The sequence below is a fragment of the Wyeomyia smithii genome, chromosome 3 (genome assembly GCF_029784165.1).
Source record: "Wyeomyia smithii strain HCP4-BCI-WySm-NY-G18 chromosome 3, ASM2978416v1, whole genome shotgun sequence".
Lineage (NCBI taxonomy): Eukaryota > Metazoa > Arthropoda > Insecta > Diptera > Culicidae > Wyeomyia > Wyeomyia smithii.
This window is the reverse complement of record NC_073696.1, coordinates 60,406,063-60,426,499: the sequence shown is the minus strand read 5'-3', so window position 1 is coordinate 60,426,499 and position 20,437 is coordinate 60,406,063.

Genomic DNA, 20,437 nt, shown 5'->3' with positions numbered 1-20,437 from the left:
GTAAATGATATAGCAACTGTTTTTGGGGTATAAATTGCTTCGAAAATATGTAGTAAGTTTTGAAACCAATGAAACCAATGCGAAAGTTGTCCCGAATGGGCATAAGAAAGGTTTTGAAATACTAATGGGTGATGGGATTAGGTTTCCACGCATCCTTCAGTAACAATTCACAGTCTTGCATCAACTATTTTTGTTTGTTCGTTGAAATTCTCTAAAGAAAAGCTTGAGAAAGGTTTCAAATTACTGGTAGGTGATGGGAAATAGGTTTCCGCGCATTTTTGCATTTCAACAGTCTTGCATCAATTAAAAAACTTTTTATTTTGCTTGTTGAAAAATTGTCCTGAATGGGCTTAAGAATGGTTAAAAATTACTGATAGGTGATGGAAAATAGGTTTTCGCGCATCTTTGAGTAATCATTAACATTCTTGCATGAATTTAAAAAAAAAATTTTTGCTTCGATATAAGGTAACTCGATATAACGTAGCGGAAATGAAAATAAAGTTGCCTTATATCGAGGTATGACTGTATTACCGGTATAAAGTATTGGAACATTTTTACCAAAAATGACCAACTTTTCCCGCTCTTCCCTAAGTACCGATTTATGCATTAGTCATATGTTACACAAATTTCAAAGTTCTATTCCAATCCAATCCGACATACAAAAACAAATACGAAAACAAAAGCAAAACGAAACAGTAAGAATGATACCAACCGCCCTCATTCACTTCGTGTCTTGCACGTACACATAATCGAAGAGTGAACGTAATAAACGAGCGCTGCCATAGCGAATGACCGCCACCTAGAAACTAAAAAAACGATCAACTTTACTTTGACTGCTTTTTCTCTGGGCGATCGCTTGACTATATCGAGCAGTCAAGTTGACTGCGGAAGGCGTTCGCATTCGTGTTTTAACAGTCAACTTGCGATCCTTTGAAAAGCACTGGTCATAAGACACAATAAGTAATAAAAAATTGCCCTAAAGTAATAAAATGTTCCCCGTTTGCGTTGGGTGTAGGAGTAAATCAAGTGAAAACTTGATCAAAAGTCAAAAAAGCAAAAATTTATTCACCATGTTCTGCATAGTCTCGTTTTGAAGTGTGACACCTAGTGAATCTTTTGACAGCTCATGAGCATCCGGAAGTATTGTTCACTTTTGTTACAGCTGGTTGAAATTGATAAAATTTCACCTTTCTGTTGTTCCATTCGATGCTCCGTACCGTTCACTGTTTTTCAGAACAATCAAGTGCAACGTAGCGATTTCTCATCAAACCAACTATGGATATTGTCGAAGAAGATTAGTTTAATCAATCTGTAAACTTAGAAGTCTTATAAATAGTCTCTATATTGCCAGGGAACACTTTAATAAGCACAAAAATGCTGTAAATGAGGTTTTTTTAATGTCATATTATATGAAGTAAGTTAAGTATCAATGAGTTTCAATGTAAACAGTCAATTGCAAATGAAAGCTGGCATGTTTCTGGTCAAACTGGTGGTATTAGATCATCCGAACCAATCCGAACTCATGAGTTACACCATTGTGAAAATCATCGAAAAATATCAATTTTTCAGCTTACGGCAGTGTTATTGCTTTAGTTCCAAGACAGAGATACATCAAAGTTCGCAGATAACGCTCTTGAAACTGCTCACCTCTACATTCGGCTTTATCCTTGGCATCCAATGACTCCTATTTTACATAAAGTACTAATTCATGAAGCCATTGTAAATGAGAACACTCTTGATTCTATTGAACTTCTTTCTGCAGAGGAGGGAAATAAACATTTTCTTCTTTACCGATCAAATATTCCACGCAAATTTCCTAGGATAGCCTGTAACAGCGCCTTTCTCAACAGGTTGCTATTGAATTCGGGTCTTTGGATTACGTACTCTAGGCCAAAATCCAGGAATAACGGTTGATGCAAATGTTGTAAGTGAAATGTTCGTACACGGACACTGATGATAGAGACTATTCAGATTCTTCTGAGTGCTCAGATTGATTAATAAGCAAAACAGTGTCAACCCCAGACCTCACTGATCTATAAAAATAGTTATGTTTCATTTATAAAGACTCAGACATTTATTGTAAAAACTACCATTGAATCCGAACTACATAATCAGAAAAGTAACAAATCACTGAAAGGTGGGTCATTCTATGAAAATTTTCAGTCACAACTATTTTTTCTACTATATTTACGATCCATGATACGTTTCGAGTCTAAAAATCCTTTAAAATAATTTTGATCAGGTTTGGTGTTCTAAGTGCTCCACTGTGTGACGCCGGTACACTGGCAGTGTTGGCAGAGAAAATGATTTGCAGCATAAATTTCAACATACTCAACTTTGAACAGCTCTAGTATTTTTTTGGCACATCCTAGCTCTTTAGTGTCTTCGGACAAGTTGTTAGGCATCAAAAAACCTGTCATGTGAAGTCATGAAACCTATGGTTTGAGCCTGGGAGGGAGAAGCGGGTACGAAGATGTGTGAGTGTCAAAATGAACCAGAATGAGCTGTCATTGACTGTCAATTTGTACCAAGGAAAAATCAGCATTTTTTTGCGATGAGAATTGTTATAACTGAAAGGTATCGCGTTGCTCGAAAATATATTCATCGCAAACAATTTTTGTATTCATTGTCGTTTTACAAAAAAAATTGGTTTGTTTTTACGTAAAATAATAAATTTCATAAGCTTTAAGTAATAATCATGCTAGCGTACTTCGATTATCAAACTTGCGCTTCTCATGATTTAAGGCTTTGGTTACAATTTCGAACACACTTCATCACGGTCAAACTCGAAACTTTGAAAAAACTTTTATACAATGGCAAATTGAAGGAAACACAGACTCGAAAAATTAGTCTGTAATATTTGCACATTCAGTATTCCTTCGTTTGAGTCATGCATGCGTTACAAAAGTTAGTTACACGCTATCAGAAAACGACGCATGTGCGTGTTCTCTGTTTTGAGTGTAGTATTCGTTTCTCCCTCCCAGGTTTGAGCCATTTTGAGCTCTTTAGAATGGAAAATGCAAAAAAGTTGGTTCTTCCATACAAATCTCCAATTAATTTAAAATGCAATGCGCCAAGCGGAGACAAAACCAATCGACTTCCAATAAAATCAGGGTTGTTTGGGGCCCCAAATAGAACAAAAAAAACTTGGTTCAGGCTTTCTGCTATCAAGTTTCGTTTTTTCCATATAACGATTCCCCACCCAAATATACACTTGGAAACTACTGAACCGATTGACGTGAAAATTTGTATGTAGGAGTTTTTGGGGTCGTGAAAGTTTTCTATGATGATTTGAGACCCCTCCATCCTTTAGAAGGGAGGGGTCCCATACAAATGAAATACAAATTTCTGCACAACTCGAGAACTAATCAAGCAAATGAAACCAAATTTAGCATGTGAGTGTTTTTAGGAGCAAAAATTATTTCTGTTATAGATTGGCACCCCTCCTTATTCTGAAAGAGAGGGGCTCATACAATGAAACATAAATTATTGCATAACTTGAGAATTAATCAAACAAATGGAATCAAATTTGGAAGCAAGAGAGCAAAAAATATTGCTGTGGTAGTTTGATACCCCTCCCTCCTTTGGAAGGGATGATGCATAGAGACCAGAAATTGACTCCACATACCATTTCGAAATTCGAAATGGCGACTTCTGGTTTCTGTAAAACAGCCGAAAGTTATCGAATACCATTCAATATGAGTAATCGGGATGATATGTACATAGAAGCCAAGAATCGATTTTGGACACCATTTTGAATACTAAGATGGCGACTTCCTGTTTTGTAGGTAGTCTACAGAAGCCAGCAATTATGTTTTAAAAGTTGGTACATATATCTATAGATAGTGTTTTTACAGGAGCCTCTGACTGCTACCATTAGTTAAATATATTAAATCAAAATAAAATCCAAAAACTTGTCAACCACTGTACCCATTAAGATGAAACTTCTGCTAGCAACCAACAGATGGTGATAGATGCAATAGTCATTTAGGTAACATCGTTTTTTCTCTTGCAATCCCTCCCTGACATGCGCACTGTTTGCATTCACTGGAGATTCATCCGCTTTGACTCGAGAGCCAAAGGCACATGTTAGCTCTCCGAGTACAAATCACACTTTTATGGTGCTGCAATTTGTGTGCCCTCTATTCTCCTAACCGTCTCTGACCGACGAAGGTAACGCGATTTGTTTGCTTTTGGGTTTCCCGTCAGCTGACTGAATGACAACCACGGTTCAGTTTCGCCGGGTCGGGAACGAATGTTCCGTTCTCCATGAAGTGACACACTTTCGGTCCCAACAACGCTACACGTGGCCAACTAAGTAACTAACGTCCGCATCGGGGCTGATTATTTATTCAAGCTTTTTAAGGTGGCTGTTCTGGCATCAAGTGGTTTTTGGTTTCCTCTTTTCGCTCCACTTCCGTCATCAAGCGTAAGGAGGGTGGTATGGGGAGCTGCTCATGGGGTGGTGGGCAGCAACAGGGAAGAATGAATGAATAAATTTTCGTTTATGTGTTTGACGCTCGTTCTGCGGGGATTGTTTGCTTAATTTTTATTGTTTTAGGATTGTGTGGGAACGATATGTAGAGCACCGCTGTCCGGTAGGTAAGAAGCGGAAATCATCACAAATATAAACGTTATTTTTATGTTTTATGAAGGTTTGGTTAAAAAAATGTGTTTTACGGGTTCTTTCTCCACCCTTTCACCCTTACACCTTGATGTTAATTCTTCAATTTGGCTTTATAATCTTTGTGCTTAAAAAATCAATGAATTTGATGTTTCAGTTTTTCTGTTAGCCACATGTTGTTGTCTACAAAGACTCTTATCTGCAAAGAAGTCGAGTGAAACATTAAGATAAAACATTAAATGCTATTTTTATTAAAAGTAGTAAGAACAAAACCTTTACTAAAAACCGAAACGAAGCTTATTAATGGTATTCATTCACATCGTAAATTCTTCACTCGTATTTACACGTTTATTTAGCTGGGGAACCGGGAGGATAAAATAAAACCTCCAACGGAACTGATTACGTGCTTCGTATTTGGAAAGAACACGAGCTTAAGAGAGTAAAGAGTGAGAGGAATATTTTAATGCGATGATATCGGTTTCAGGTGAGCATGGTTTCATTTTAGCCTGTTTCTATTGTAGGTAGTAAATATAGGGTTCGCCACAGAAGGCAGAATCACGAAAGGCAGAAGCACGAAAGGCAGAAGCACGAAAGGCAGAATCATGAAAGGCAGAACTCTATGACCGTACACACAAGGCAGAATATTTCAAAAGGCAGAATTTCGAAGGGCACGAAAGGCAGAATCACTGGTAGCAGAACCTGACTTACGATAGCCAAGTGCGTGATGGTAAATTGGTGCGAATGCTGGTCACGGTATCAAAGCTGCTACTCTACATTTATTATTTAATATTATTTGGTAACCAGACATAATAACTGGTCACACAGCGATGACCAGTTTTAATGAGAGGTGCAGATAAAGCCTAATTATTAGATCCGAGACGCGCAAACTGGTTTGGCTCAGATCCTGAAGAGTCTCACGGCATCGCGGGAAGTAATTTTTCGATGGTAGGTATAACTTACACTAGTCTCAACGGCTTGTTGATTATAATTAACATAAAAAAAATCATGCGGCGAAGACGCATCATCGAGGGCAAGGAACCGAGGCGGCAAAAAGCCGCCGTAGTTTCCGCGGTCCGAGCCGGCCGCCGACCAGCCGTCGGAAGCGGCGGCCTCTCGCATACAAACAACTGATCTACTGGTTTTCTAGGATTATTCAAACAGGTTTTCTTTCCCTTAGTTAAGTCCGAACGAGCGGTAGCGAGTAAGGACAGCATACATTTGGACAATAGAGCGGCCAAAGGCCGCGAGTGTGTGTTGTTAAAAAAAAAATAGACCAAATTTTGATTCTGCCATTCGTGCTCTTTGTGATTCTGCCATTCGTTATTCTGCCTTATGAAATATTCTGCCTTTCGTGATTCTGCCTTTCGATTTTCTGCCTTTCGTAGGAGACCCGTAAATATATGAGGTAAACATATTATCGATCCTTGTTAGCAAAAGCATGATGAATCAGAAATAAAAGATCGCCCTTGGTAACATAACGTTTTTTACAAGCTAATAAAATATGAATGTTTACTTCCTTAATCTATTTGATCATTTTTATTTACCAAATAAACGGGAATGAAATGTGACTATCAGGCGTTAGAATAAAGATTAAATGGACGTAAAATAAGTCCCATTCGAGGGGTGTATATTTTACTCGCGATACAGATATCAGCGCAAGTCGTAAAATCGCACATTTCGCCGAATCGGTCCATAAATCTGATAAATCTTTCGTGATCAATAAATGTTCGGAATTTTGCTTCCGGTACTTTCAACCTCACACAACTGCGTGGCACATATCACTGCACTATTTATTGTGCCCAACACGCTGTGTGAAGAATCCTGGAAACTACTCGTAACGCTCTGCTGCCGTGGCCTCCATCGGGATGCACACAAGAGGAGCGCTCCTGGCAGCGTAAAAGGCCATTACATTGGTTACATTGCCAACCACGGTTGGAAGAGTCAGTAAGCACCAGTCCCCGTTCCGCCGTCCGTCAAGCAACCGGAGCACAAACGGCCGATAACGATGAAAATTTATGATCGATTTTCGTCGCCCGATCCCGCGGTCCCGCGGTCCCGCTTTTCCGCAGTGTTATTGCATGTCCCGCATGGGATCGAAAATGCTTCAGCTTCTCAGACAGAGAAAACGTGTTTGGCTTTGTAAGGCTGCCTCAATATGTGGCATTAATATCCACGTGCTGTCGATTTGCGGTACAGCGGGGCAAACGCGTTTTGGATAGACTTTTGTTCTTCTGGGCTCCTCCATTTCTCCTAATAGATTTTATTTTTTATTTTACTGTTGAACCCCGTAATATATTCGTACACATTCGTGCTGTCAAATTCCAGTAATGACAGATAAAGCAAACCGAAGTTATAAGCTGGCCACTCTTCATTTAGTTTATAGTGACTAGCTGCTTGAATTTACTAAATCACTTCTGTCACGTTAATGCGAGAAATATGCACTTTCTCTATTGAACAGACAGAGGGTAAATTCGTGTTCTTCGGATTTTCATTTCCATTTTGTACTTCGTTGCTCGTTCAAGCATGCCCGCCTAGCGAATGTCAGGTAATATTCGCTATTCACCGACGCCGGCACATCAGAATCATTCTTCATGGGAAGAAAAAATAATGTTCATGCAGGAACTTTTAGTTTTACCCAACATTGTTCAGTTTGTATAGAAAGTTTATTAATTCAACTTTCCAAACTCCCCTTCAACTTACCCCGCAGCACCGTGTTTTTTATATTGTTGCAGCGAACGATGCTTTCGAATGCCGGAAGCAAAGTCCCTCACAGGCAATCAAGACTTCGCTCTGCTGGGCTGGGGAGGATGCTGGGAAAAACAATATATGATTTAAGGTCGAAAATTTCGCTCGCTTCATTTGCTTTAAATGTGGTCGAATGCATTCGGTAAAGTTCCCTCAAGTCGTGTATGTGGAAGAGCTTTAAAATACACGTGAAGCTGCATGCTGTGGATTGCGATGAAAGGCATTCTAATAGTCACAGAGTGAACTAACTTTATGAGGTTATGGTACGGGGTGGAATGGAAATAGCTTTGTTGTGTAGCTGTGGAAATGTGTTTTTTGTAACCAGTCAAAGTGAACAAGTTTTACCATTGTTAGTAACAACATAACATGACTATTAAATCGAGCAATTTTTTTTTTGTAAGATTTGGACCACGAAGTTTTGAAGTTTAGTATCGATCATCTTTGTGAAAATGTAGGCGAATTTCACCGTTGTAATAAAAGAGATACATGGCACTAAAACGCATAAATGAACTACAAGCAAGAATGTTACTACCCTCGGTTGCTTGTATTATTGCATTTTCGTACATTCGTTAGCACCTCAAATCGAATCTAGTTAAAGGGTAATAAATCTACTACGTAAATTTCTCTTGTCACTTCGCATTTAAACAGTCTTTCATGCTTCCGTCCTAGCGGCGACCAGATGCTATTGCACGAAAGTTGCAATTTTTTCCGTTTGGTATTCACGGAACTTACACAAAAAGGCAGCGGTAGACTCTGTGAAACTGGCAAACACCGGAGCCGAAACAAAGCACAAGCGCCAAACGGAATTATATTGGTTTTGGAGAAAACTGCGATGTACGTGTAGTTAGCTCTAATAGGGTTATAACAAGAATGAAAAAGATTTGGGAAAGTTCGTCGGAAACAATTTTCACACCACCCTAAGCGACATTTCATCCGTTCTGCTCGGTTCGGAGTGCATAAATAGAGCACGATGTAAAACATATGGCCATCTAGGAAATAGGTCACCGTGTTTTGCTATTAGATGGTTGTCCTTTTGAGCTTTACTGCACGGCTCGGTCGGGGTGGCGTGAATGATAACGACTGTACGGAAGAAATTACTCTTCAAATAGATGCAAACATTTACCTTCGGCATGGCCGAATAAGTTTTCTTTCCGGTCTTTGTCGTATTAAGGTACATATTACAGATCTTCTTGTTTTAAGCAAAAACCGCTTAAAGGATTGTGTGTTCTAATATGATGAGATAGAACATAGATTATTAATCACGTCGGTACACAAAACCATACAAATTGTGCGTTAGGGATGGAAACAAAAATTTTCTGAGTTAAGGTTGTGATTCCTGTTCACAACAAAAGGTATTTGATGATTTTTCGAAACGATTTAGCCCTCGCAATTGAGGGTAGATGAAAAGTAAATATATCTTATTTACATTTTATCTACCCAAGTAACAATTTAAATCGTATTGCAGTCTTTTAGCCGTTTTCGTAATCTATTTCGCTAAACTGCTATCAAAACTGAAAATACCAAGAGAATTTCCTACTAACCGCTATAAATCCGCTTCACAGCAAGGTGGTCCACCCTTGCCAAGGTTTTTGAAGCAATTATAAAAATAGCAATAAAACCACCTTAAAATCATTTGGAGTTAAAGTTAGAGTTAGAGTTTTAAGTTAGAGGGACATGATTTCTATCAAGCAGTATCGATTGCTTCATTTATAATGCGAGCATGGGTATTGCGAAAAAACTTGATGACGGTTGCAGCAACAAATTCCTTTGCAATATCAAACAGAAGATGGCCTATACAAGCAACAATATCATCAAATTGATAGCAGTAAGCTGAACGTACTCATCTTAATTCACCAAGACCAAGACCAAGTAGCTAAAGTAATGTTACTTGGGTATGGCAATATTCCTAACTGCAATAAATATACCATTTAAAAGAGACTGGTACACGATTTTCCCAACAGTCATATGAAAACATTGAATTGAATTGTTTAAAATTAAGTAGAGCCAGGCTTGTTATTCTCCTTAATGTATGAAAAGAGCAGAGCGAATATTCATCGCTCACTTCTTACCCAGAAAGAACGCTGTGTGAAGCAATTTTTTGCACTTTTTTGCACATTTTTTTCTTCTACTTGGTGCTGTGTTTCTGCTGCTCGCAGAAAAATAATGCACTTACTGCTTACACCTTAGCTGAGCAAAACAAGAGTGAGAATACACAGCAGTACATCGCGGTGCGCATTACTGAGAAGAGCAAACGTTTTTCAGTTTCGAAATGCAAAGTAAGCAACGTGATCTACTTCCTTTCCTAGATGCTCCACTCATTAGATATATACTCAACTCATTCTCGGCGGGTGATGCCATATGGGTTTGTTCTTATTATACATGCATAGTAGGGTGCCAATCGAATATAGAGAAAAGTTTGACCATTGAATTTCAAAATGAAGCTTTTAAAAGTTTTGCTTTCTCGAAAAAAGTCCTTATACAAAGTTCAAGCACAATCTGGTTTCGTTAAGTAAACCCTCAAAGCGATTAGAGTTTGATTTTTCTTTATTTACGTTATTTTCCTGGAATAACTTCAAACAGATTTGATATTTTCTCAGGAACCACCCGTATTTAAACATCAAATATTCGAATGAAGACAAATGTCTATGAACAAATTTGTAAATTTTGGCTGAATGTACCACAACCCTTTTAAGAAACTATGTAAAAAGTATGAAATTCAAACGAAAAAGTAACCATCTTTAGCCGCTCGTCATCGACTAAGATGCAAATATATGCAGCTGGAACCTTCAACAAATCTTCTTTAGGTCCTAAATCTTTCGTTTGGTGGTAATTTGGTTACAGTATCTCGCGCGGAACATATTAAAAAGTTTTTGAGTGGTGCTCTCTGACTTTATTACTGCGTTCCCTCTTACGACTAATAACGATTACAGTTTAGCACATACCTATCCAAACAACACCGCAATAGTAAAACAAACCTGTTTTCTGAAGGCTCATGATGAAAATAAACAGATGAAGCAATTGAATTTCTCCTACAGCGGATATGTACATAATGTAAACAAAAACTAAATTAATCCACCTAGCGGTCAGACCAAGCCTTTCTCATTCGTACTTATTATTTGTTAAAATAGATTCACATGAACACTTAATTCTAGAAAAAATACCCCTTGATAATATTTGCTGGATTTATTAATCACTCTAAAATAACAAATCATTGGTAGCAGTTAAACCATACCGAACATTAAAAACATAATCTTCAAACATATATGAACATGCATTAACACATGCGAATAACATGAAATAAATATGTTTCAAATATATGAAGCAAAATTTTTTTTTTGATCGTGGTATAATCGAAACGTCACTGTACTCATATATAGGTTGGGCTCGATTATATGTAGACCCGATATATCATTCGTTAAAATATAATTTTTGATTCGATTATTTATATTATTCAATTATTTAATTATAGTGACTTTAACCGAAATTTTGATTCGATCGTTTATAGTAAGATTTTTTTTTCTATATCGAATATGACTTGCTTTTCACAACTGTTGAACCACGTGTACAATCATTAAAAAACTCGTCAGTTGTGTAGTTTCTCAGATAATAAAGTTTCGTGAATTTCACATTTTGATTCTTTACAGACTAAGTTAAAGTCCGACTACCGTAAAATTTAATAGGGTTTAATGAGGCAGCTAGACCTTTCATTCGACACAAATTTTGTGAAAATCGGTTCAACATTCTCTGAGAAAAGTGAGTGAGTTTGAGTAGTCTTCGGGAATTTTTTCTTTCATAGCTGGATTTCACATTTTTAAACACAACAGGCAAAGTAATAGTCCGATTGCAGAAAAAATCAATAGGGTATCATGGGGCAACTGGACCTTCTATATGACACTAATTTTGTGAAAATCGGTCCAGCCATCTCTGAGAAACATGAGTGAGATTCAATGGTCTCCAGAACACGCTTCTGTCCACAGCTTTTGAACTACAAGTCCCCGTTTACTTAAAACCAATTTTGTTCAAATCGGTTGTGTAGTTTCTGAGATAATGAAGATTCATAATTTTTACATTTTGATACATAACAGATAACATTATAATAAAACTCAATAGGGTCTTATGAGGCAACTAGAACTTTCATTTGCATTATTAGTTTTATGAAAATCGGTCTAGCCATGTCTGAGCAAACCGAGTGAGATTGGGAGAGCGTACATACATACATACACGCACATATAAACACACACACACACATACATAAAATGCTCAGCTCGTCGAACTAAGTCGATTGGTATACGACATTCGACCCTTTGGAACACTTTTATACCTTTGGTTATCGCAGTGATTGCTAAACCTTTCTAGGAGAAAGGCAAAAATCAACAGAGTCTTATAGCGCAACTAGACCTTCCATATGATACTGATTTTATGAAAATTGGTTCAGCCATCTCTGAGAAATATGAGTAAGATCAAACAGTCTCCAGAACACATTTCTTCCCATAACTTTTAAACCATATGTCCAATCTTTATAAAATTCGAATGGTAAAAGGTTTTTTTAGGTAGCCCGTTAATTTAGAACCCATTTTGTTAAAATCGGTTGTGTAGTTACTGAGATAATGAACATTCGTTATTTACACATTTTATTACATAACATATAAACTAAAAATTTGATTGCAATATAATTTAATAGGGTTTCATGGGGCAACTAGACCTTTCATTTGAAAATATTTTTTTGAAAATCGGTGCATCATCTCTGAGAAAATCGAGTGAGGTTGAAAATTTGCACATACACACACATACACACACATACACACACATACAGAAAATGCTCAGCTCATGGAGTTGAGTTGGATGATTGATTTTTTTTTATTGATAGAGTTGGATGATATATGCCATTAGACCGTTTGGAGCACTTTTATACCTTCGGTTTTGCCAGTGATAGTTATACCTCCCTTGAAGAAAGGCAAGAATTAGTAAATGATTTAAACTCATCGGAAAACGTTTATAATTATAACTTCTGGACCACATGTTTATTCATTGTAAAAATCATCGATGGTTTTGAAGACATGGGCATGTTCCTTTGATACCTGTTTTGTTCCAATCGGTTGTGTAATCTGAGATGATGAAGTTTCGTGATTTTTACATTTCGTTACATAAAAGACGTTACAGACCGATTATAATAAAATTTAGTAAGGTATTATGAGACAACTAGACCTTTCATTTGCAACTCATTTCATAAAAATCGGTCCAGCCATCTCTGAGAAAAGTGGGTGAGTTCAATTAGTCTCAGGACAATGTTTCTTTTCATAGCCTGATTTCACATTATTATACATAACGGACAAAGTTAAAGTCCAATAACAATAAAATTCAATAAGGTCTTATGCCTAGTAACAATTTCGGTTTTATCAAAGTTTTATAGCGCTTAATACAGCCAAAACAGCGCTTTAAAACTTTGATAAAACTAGTTTTGTTACTTGGGATGGGGCAACAAGACTTTCCATATGACACTAATTTTGTAAAAATCGGTCCAGCCATCTCTGAGAAAAGTGAGTGAGCTTAAACAGTCTTTGAAACACGTTTCTTTACATAACTTCTGAACCACAGGTCCGATCCTTATAAAATTATTTTAAAAATGGTTCAAAAAACAAGCCCGTTCTTTTGATACCAATTTTGTTCAAATCGGTTGTGTAGTTTCTGAGATAATAAAGTTTGTGATTTTCACATTTTGATACATAACCTCGAAACTGAAAATCCGATTGCAATAAAATTCAATCTTATGGGGCAACGAGACTGCGAGACCGTTACATACATACACACACACAGACACACATACACACATACAGAAAATGTTCAGCTCGTCGAACTAAGTCGATTGATATACGAGATTCGAGCCTTTTGAGTACTTTTATACCTTTGGTTTTTTCAGTGATTGCTATACCTTTCTAGGAGAAAGGCAAAACACGTCTGTTTAAGTTGATTTTGCAAGTGTCAAACACTTTCCCTTATCTCGTGCTCAAAAGTAGACTGTTCATAAAATAGGCCAACAAAAACAACTTTTCTGCATTCTCAGGTTTATAACCGATCCATTAAACCAATAATAACCTGAAAACAAAAAAAAATTTTTTTCTATTTTTGGCCTATGGGCGAACCACTGTGCAGCGGCTTATAATAAGTGGGAATTTGGGTTTATTTTTTTCCAGTGTGCGGTGATTGAAAGGTTCAGCGCATACCAGCTGACCAACGAAATGGGCTTAAAACTTATCGACTTGGTCGCCTCCAAGAACATGTCAGTGCGTAGTACCTGCTACGCACAACCTCCTACATAAGTACACCTGGAAGTCACCAAATTAGACAGAAATACAGATCGACCACGTTCTGATTGATGAAAAAAATGATTGGTTATAGTGTGACAAAAAACTTTTGTATGGCGACAACTCTAAACAATGTTTAGTCGACGTGCTAGTTTGAGTTTTGTGAAAAAATTCAATTTTTCACGTTTTTTTCAAGGCTTCAAGGAACCAGTATTTTAAAGTTTAACTAGTATTTATGGTTAAACTGCAACGCCTACTATGTATATTGATACAGATTCAAACAAACAAACCAAATGCCGTAGTCGAGAATGGTTGAATCGATGTTGCACACATTGATGATTATCACATTTTTCAATATTTCTAGATAGGATTTTGATGTCTTATAGAAAGATTTTCCTCATAAAATTCCTCATCTCTCTTTAGGATAGTTGCTAGCGTAAAGTTTGGTTCGCTTTTTTAAGGTTTAATTTCAGAAAACATCAAAATGAAGAATTTTCAGAAGAGCTAAAAAAATTGTAACAATAAAATTTGAGCCACAACAAACCGTAATATTTTTTCTTAGTTTGGACTTCGAAGAATGCGCAAAAAATATAATTGGTTAGGATTCACGGGATTTGTAATTGATAAAAAAATTTGAAATTGAAAAAAAATTGAAAAATTTAATTTTTTCACAAAACTCAAATTAGCACGTCGACTAAACATTTTCCAGAGCTGTCGAAAGTTACGAAAGTTTTTTGTTACACCATAACCAATCATTTCCCGGTTGAGCCCCCAGAATATTTGAAAAAACGGTTATTTTGGGACACCCTACTGGAGACGCTCAGAAACTCAAAAGAGCCCTTGTTCCAACGGGGTTGGTTACCCGATCTTCACTTGGACGCTCGTATCCCAGTTGGCACCGCGTGGAGGTCTAGAATATAGAAGTGGCTGAATGCGAGGCTAAGGACCACGTATGGGGTCTATTTTATTTCTGTATGTGCACTTGGTACCGATGGTACGTATTATCAGGCCGTTTACCAGCCTTACATATTTTATATCTTCAACAAAGTTAATAGCCATACAGAAATATGTATTATTACCAAGCATTCAACCTCGATACAGTCTAAAATAAAAAAGTTAGTCAACTATTGTCGGTTTTTTAAGGGATGATAAACTTTAAATTGCGCATTGTTACGTAAAAGTTCGCTAAAAACTTATTGATATTTTGAAAGAACAATTGTTCTACTTCCAAAATATTATAAAATCATTCGTCTAATCAGGTCTTTTAAATTGTTTTAATGAAAAAAATGTTTTGCATGAAAATTCGTACTTTCTTAAACAACTTTGTAGACAAACGTTCTCCAAATTCTTTTAAAAAGTTGGCGACTGTTGATTTGGCCACATTCAATCATTTTTCCAACTTGGCATGTTCGGATTTTTGCGATGCGCGGGCAAAATTTTGATGCGTTGCTTAGACGCCTTTTTCACAATAGCAAATATCACACCTCGAAATGAGAGGTGTTCAGCTTTTTTTTTGATACACGACAAAAATAATACGGTAAATTGAAGTTTATTGAAGTTGAAGTAATTTTTGGCCGTAACACCTTTTAGAAGAGAAGTGTTTTTATCATTATCATTATTTCTCTAAGGTGTAAGACAAAAAAGTTTGATTTCGCAAAGCAACTAACGACGTTGTTCCGAACTAAAACTTGTTGTTTTTTCTAAGGTTTTTTGTATGCTAAATGTCTTCTAAAGATAGTATGTCAATAAAGCCAGTGTTTAAAGGATAAATGAAAAACGTTCACTGTGCACTGTGCAGTGATTTTGAGTTCTCGTACCTTTTGCTTTCTGCTTTCATTGGAAAGGGGAAGCATTTGATTGTCTTCTCTCCGAGCCGCCACACGATGCAACGTGTTAATTTAATACGTGGCTGAGAGCTCCATCTGTCCAGTTACATAATTCGCCAACACGAAATAATATTCATGTTTCGTATGTTCGTATTTCATACGGAATAAAATCTCTACACCCTACGTAATTGAGGAAATAACGTAGCTTGGACAGAAAGTGAAGCCACTCAAAACATAGATCCATTATAAACATCGTGAAGTGAGATAATATCATAATTAAAATTCATCTGAAGTAAAGACTAGACAAAACATGATGTTATGTCAGTGTGGATATCGTACGCGGTAATAACGTATTTATGCGTCACCTGAATGAAATTTGCAATTGCATTAAGCGACCTTTTTCAATGTTATGTACAAATATTTGGAAGACGCTAGTGATCAAATTGCAACTGTGGTAGAAATCTCGGCACCGGAGTAGCTTGATTTTCACCACAATTTAATTATACTGTGCAAAAATACCGGCATATACGAAACTCATAGGACTTTAAACCAGCGTTTCAAAGTACATTCTCATGTCTGTCAACTGTCAACGTCAGCACGAACAGAGTTTTGTTGTACCCTAGCCGAACAACTGCGATACGCAACACGCAACAGCATAACTACCTGTTGCGTGGCTGAGGGTACGTCACCTTCTGGTATCGGCTTCCATTCGACACGGGAAGAATTATAAGAATTATATTTTTACAGAAAAAAGTAGGACACGACCGCATAGTTGACGTAGGGCTACAGTAGTTTTATATTTCCCTTTGAAGCTCTGGTTGATTTGAGCTCTTTTTACTTTTGGCACGGTTCGATTTGGGCACACATGTGCCAAAAACGAGCGATTATGTCTAATCACATTTCTTAGTTTTCTTGATTATTTCAACCAATTTAAGCTCAACATCCTCCAAAGGAAGGGTATTTTGGTTCTTTATGTTGCCGAAGCGGATGACTTGAATCGGTAAAACGGTTTTTGGAATATGACGAGAACATGTGCCGGTAATATAATTATCATGGTCTAAGCAGTACTAAGCCTCTAATTACTCGGGTAGTAATATCAAGTATCTAGATCGTCAGCCTCAATTCATCAAGCGACACCTCAAACGACTTGGGACTAAAACTAGTTCATTGATGGAAATATCTATGAAAAAAATTCATGAAAAGAGAACCGTTCATATTTGGTATGGTTCAATCTTGGTAACAGGAAAATTATGCCGTGCCGTGTTTGGCAAAATCAAACGCGGTCTGTATTTTGATTATTTATTTGCAGCACTCTATTTTAGAAGAAAAAATATTCTCTTTAACATTGATGAATACCTTTCATTCTAATACAGTCAATTTTCTTCAATACGCGAAAAGGCGAGTTCCTATAAATTCTAAATTGAGTACGATTTAGTAGATATTAAACAATATTTATTTGTCTTGTGAAAGATGGTTCACTCTCCGATCACCAAGCGGCAAAGATGTCACATAATAATATTTTCCTGCAGTCACAAGTTCGTGGAAAAAATAACGATAAAGAATTACAGTTTTTTAACAAAAATGTATATTCACAAAAAATTTAAAATGGACATGAGAAAAACAGAGTGTGGAGTTCAAAAATAAACAACGTATTTTATCTGTACGATGAACCTAATTTATATACCCTGCTATCTGCCTCTACCGAATTTTGTTGTCCCCGGTGCACAGTGGGGAATTGCTGGCCATCAGCCAAAAATTTTTTTTTTCGTTAGCTGTTTCATAATATTTTTCCTTTATTGCTATAACATTCAAGTGTCTAAATCCAAAATTTGGGCGCAATATCATGAAATTTTAATTTTTTATGACTTTTCAAAGCTTGGCGAACTGACGTTTTTTGTATTTTTTTGAAAAAAAGTACATTATTTTGAAACGCTCTGTAGTTTCAATGATAGCTTGGATTTTTTTGACATATAGTGCAAAACAAACCCTTTCCATTAGATATTGTTAAATTTGATTATAGTAGGCCTGACACTGAAAAAATTTGAAAAAACGTGATTTTTTGTAGAAAAGTAGCTTAAAAGTTTAGTTGCCGCAGTTTGCCACGGTTGTGACTACATTCAAAATTTAGGTAAAAACATAAGCTTTCAAATGCATATTGTCCGCTGTAGCGCAAAACTGCGCAAATTGTCACTTTAGTGAAAAAAGCGACAGCAGATTTTTTTAGTTTTTATTTTCGAAGTTGAAATTTCATCCAGGATTAATTTTAATCATAACCATGATACCCCATTAATGAAAATTTATGATATCGTACTCAATCCGTAAGGATAAAATATAAATTTGGGCAAAAATCACTTTTTTTTCTTACTGATAACTATCAGTAGTTACTGATAGTTTTCCCATCCCTAGTCTGATAGTGGAGGTGGTTACGAACTTTCCGAAAAAGTTTTACCTTCAAGACATCGATATAGTCTAGGCTCATAGAAGTAAACGTTAGTTAACCTATTGGGGAGGGGAGATCTGTCAATTTTTTTTTGCCACTGTTATACAGGATATCACAGCAGGCAGTTGGTGTCTACTCATGAAGTTTGTGCCAGGCGTGCTCGCATGTGATTGGTACATTGTTCGTGAAAATTCGACCTTGAAACTTTTATGAAATTTCCACTGTTTGAAAATGAAATGATAATGATAACTGAAGAATCACAAAATTGGCGATCATTTTATCAATCCAACGACATATTGATAATTGAAATCCATCATGTGGTTACATCAGTATAACCGTTTGAAATCTTTCATTCCAACGTTACACCTTGGTTTTAGTTTCCGCAGAACGTATCTCGATATGCTGCGGTTAGACGTAGTCCTACGTCAAAAAAAAAAAAAATGAAAAAAAATGTTTACAATACAGAACAAAATGAAGTGAAAAATCGAACAAAATTGACCAACACATCTACTAAGGGGTTTTATACTAGCATATAAACCTTACGTTGGGATATTGCAGCACCGGAAGTTGGAATAGCTCCATGGGAAAGGTGGCACCTGCAGAACATAAATAATTGATTTTTCAAGCTTGCTCCCATTGACACACACACACTCTTGATTTCATCACCAAATCTCATGGGAAAGTTATTCAAGTTTTCTCAACCTTCTCGATTCAATTTCCCGTTCGAATGACTTGTCGTTTTCCAATACCAATCCTAGCCACAAATCAGCTAACAATGCTTTTCTTTCGAAGCACATTATCCCGGTCATGTCGGATGAAATTTATGTTAGAACTCGAAGCATTCCTTTCCCGTCCAACCTTTGCTGTTGGCAAAGAAACAAGACCCTTCTGGGAACACAGTAACAGTTTTAAGAACTGTAGTGCCGTTATGGAAAGTTGACAATATCTTCGCATACAAATAAGCAACATTTCTTGTTTTGTGTCGTTACTTTGGTAGGGGTTTGGAGGGGTGAAGGAAACGGATGCCATTCGTATCAAGCAGGCAACTGTTTCGTATCAGTAGCTAGGACAGAGAGTAGCGAAACCGCTAACATCGACACGGCTGTCGTTTTTGCTTGTCGAAAGTTTCCGAAACATACTAATAAAAGCGGTTATGATGTTTCCGCCTTTGCAGAATGCATTTGTTTATGACGTACGGAGTGAAAACTTGCAACAAGTTTATGCCCACGCGGCGTTGTTGCAACTGGTTTTACGCGGAAGTTTATTTTATCGGCTTTATGCGCGTTGTCGTTGTTTGTGCGGGGAGATTGACCTTTGAATAATTCATATTGTGTACGAGACGGTGCAAGTGAAAATCCATTTAGGCGGAGCAATTAAAAGTTCGTGAATGGAGAAACGCCAATCTTCCTGATAGGGGAGCTTCAGTATGATGATGGAAACAGCAGACTAACAAAACGAAGCATGAATAGTGTTTGAAAACTTGTCTGTTTGCTTCGGAAATCCATTCGAGCTCTAATAAATTATAATAAAATTTGTACCGAGCTGCTCACGTGCATAAAATCCAGAACATCAACACCTCGTTTAGCCATTTGACCACATATCAACGATAGTCATAGGTGAGCATTTACTATAACATAGAATCCAACATTGCAAAAAATACAAAGTTCACTGTGAACTTGGAATAATTTTCATCAATTTTTTTTTTCACAAAGGAAAACGTTTGAGTGATGGAATAAAAAAAACACATTTTCGAAAAATAGAGAGCTGTGCCATGCTCCGGTCAAAATCAATGTATTTGAGTTCCAATTACTTCCTCACGCACCATATTTACTAGATAAAACCCCCGAATTATTTTATGTGACCAAACTTGCAAAATTGGCAATCAATGAAGAGATGGATTGCTTTCTTCCAGAAACTTGTTACTCTGTCTAAGCTTCATAGGCTTGTAGGTCCTATTCTATCATGAGCGTGAGGGTTGGAATAATTCCTAGTTGTCACGTAGGTTACTCAATACCAAGAACTGCTCCAGTCACTCATTAGCAAGGAAGAAGCCTCTTCCGGCAGATAGCAAAACTATTGTCAACGTGTCGCGTTTGTGTTGCCTTCGAGAGCTGATTATTTCTCTGTTAAATTTATAATTGGCTAACTACGTATGGAAAAGTAAGGTCATTACTTTCGTCAAAACTAATCTCATATCGTTGCAGAAACTGACAGGTTGGCACAACCTGTTGCAGAAACTGACAACGGCACGTTGAGTGGCTTCGTGGAATGACATGAAAATGTTCGGTAGCGTGATAATTCAGTAGCGATTTAATTAGTGAATGCTTCAGAGCTGTACGAGTGAACAGCGACGATTGCAAGTTACTAGTTATTATATGCTGAAAAGTTATTGAAACCAACGATAACAATCTACATCACGATTTAGTGCAGACAACTGGAGATAAAAATTTGATAATTGGATAATGAAATCATTGAAAATGATATCAAAAAGTTTTACCTT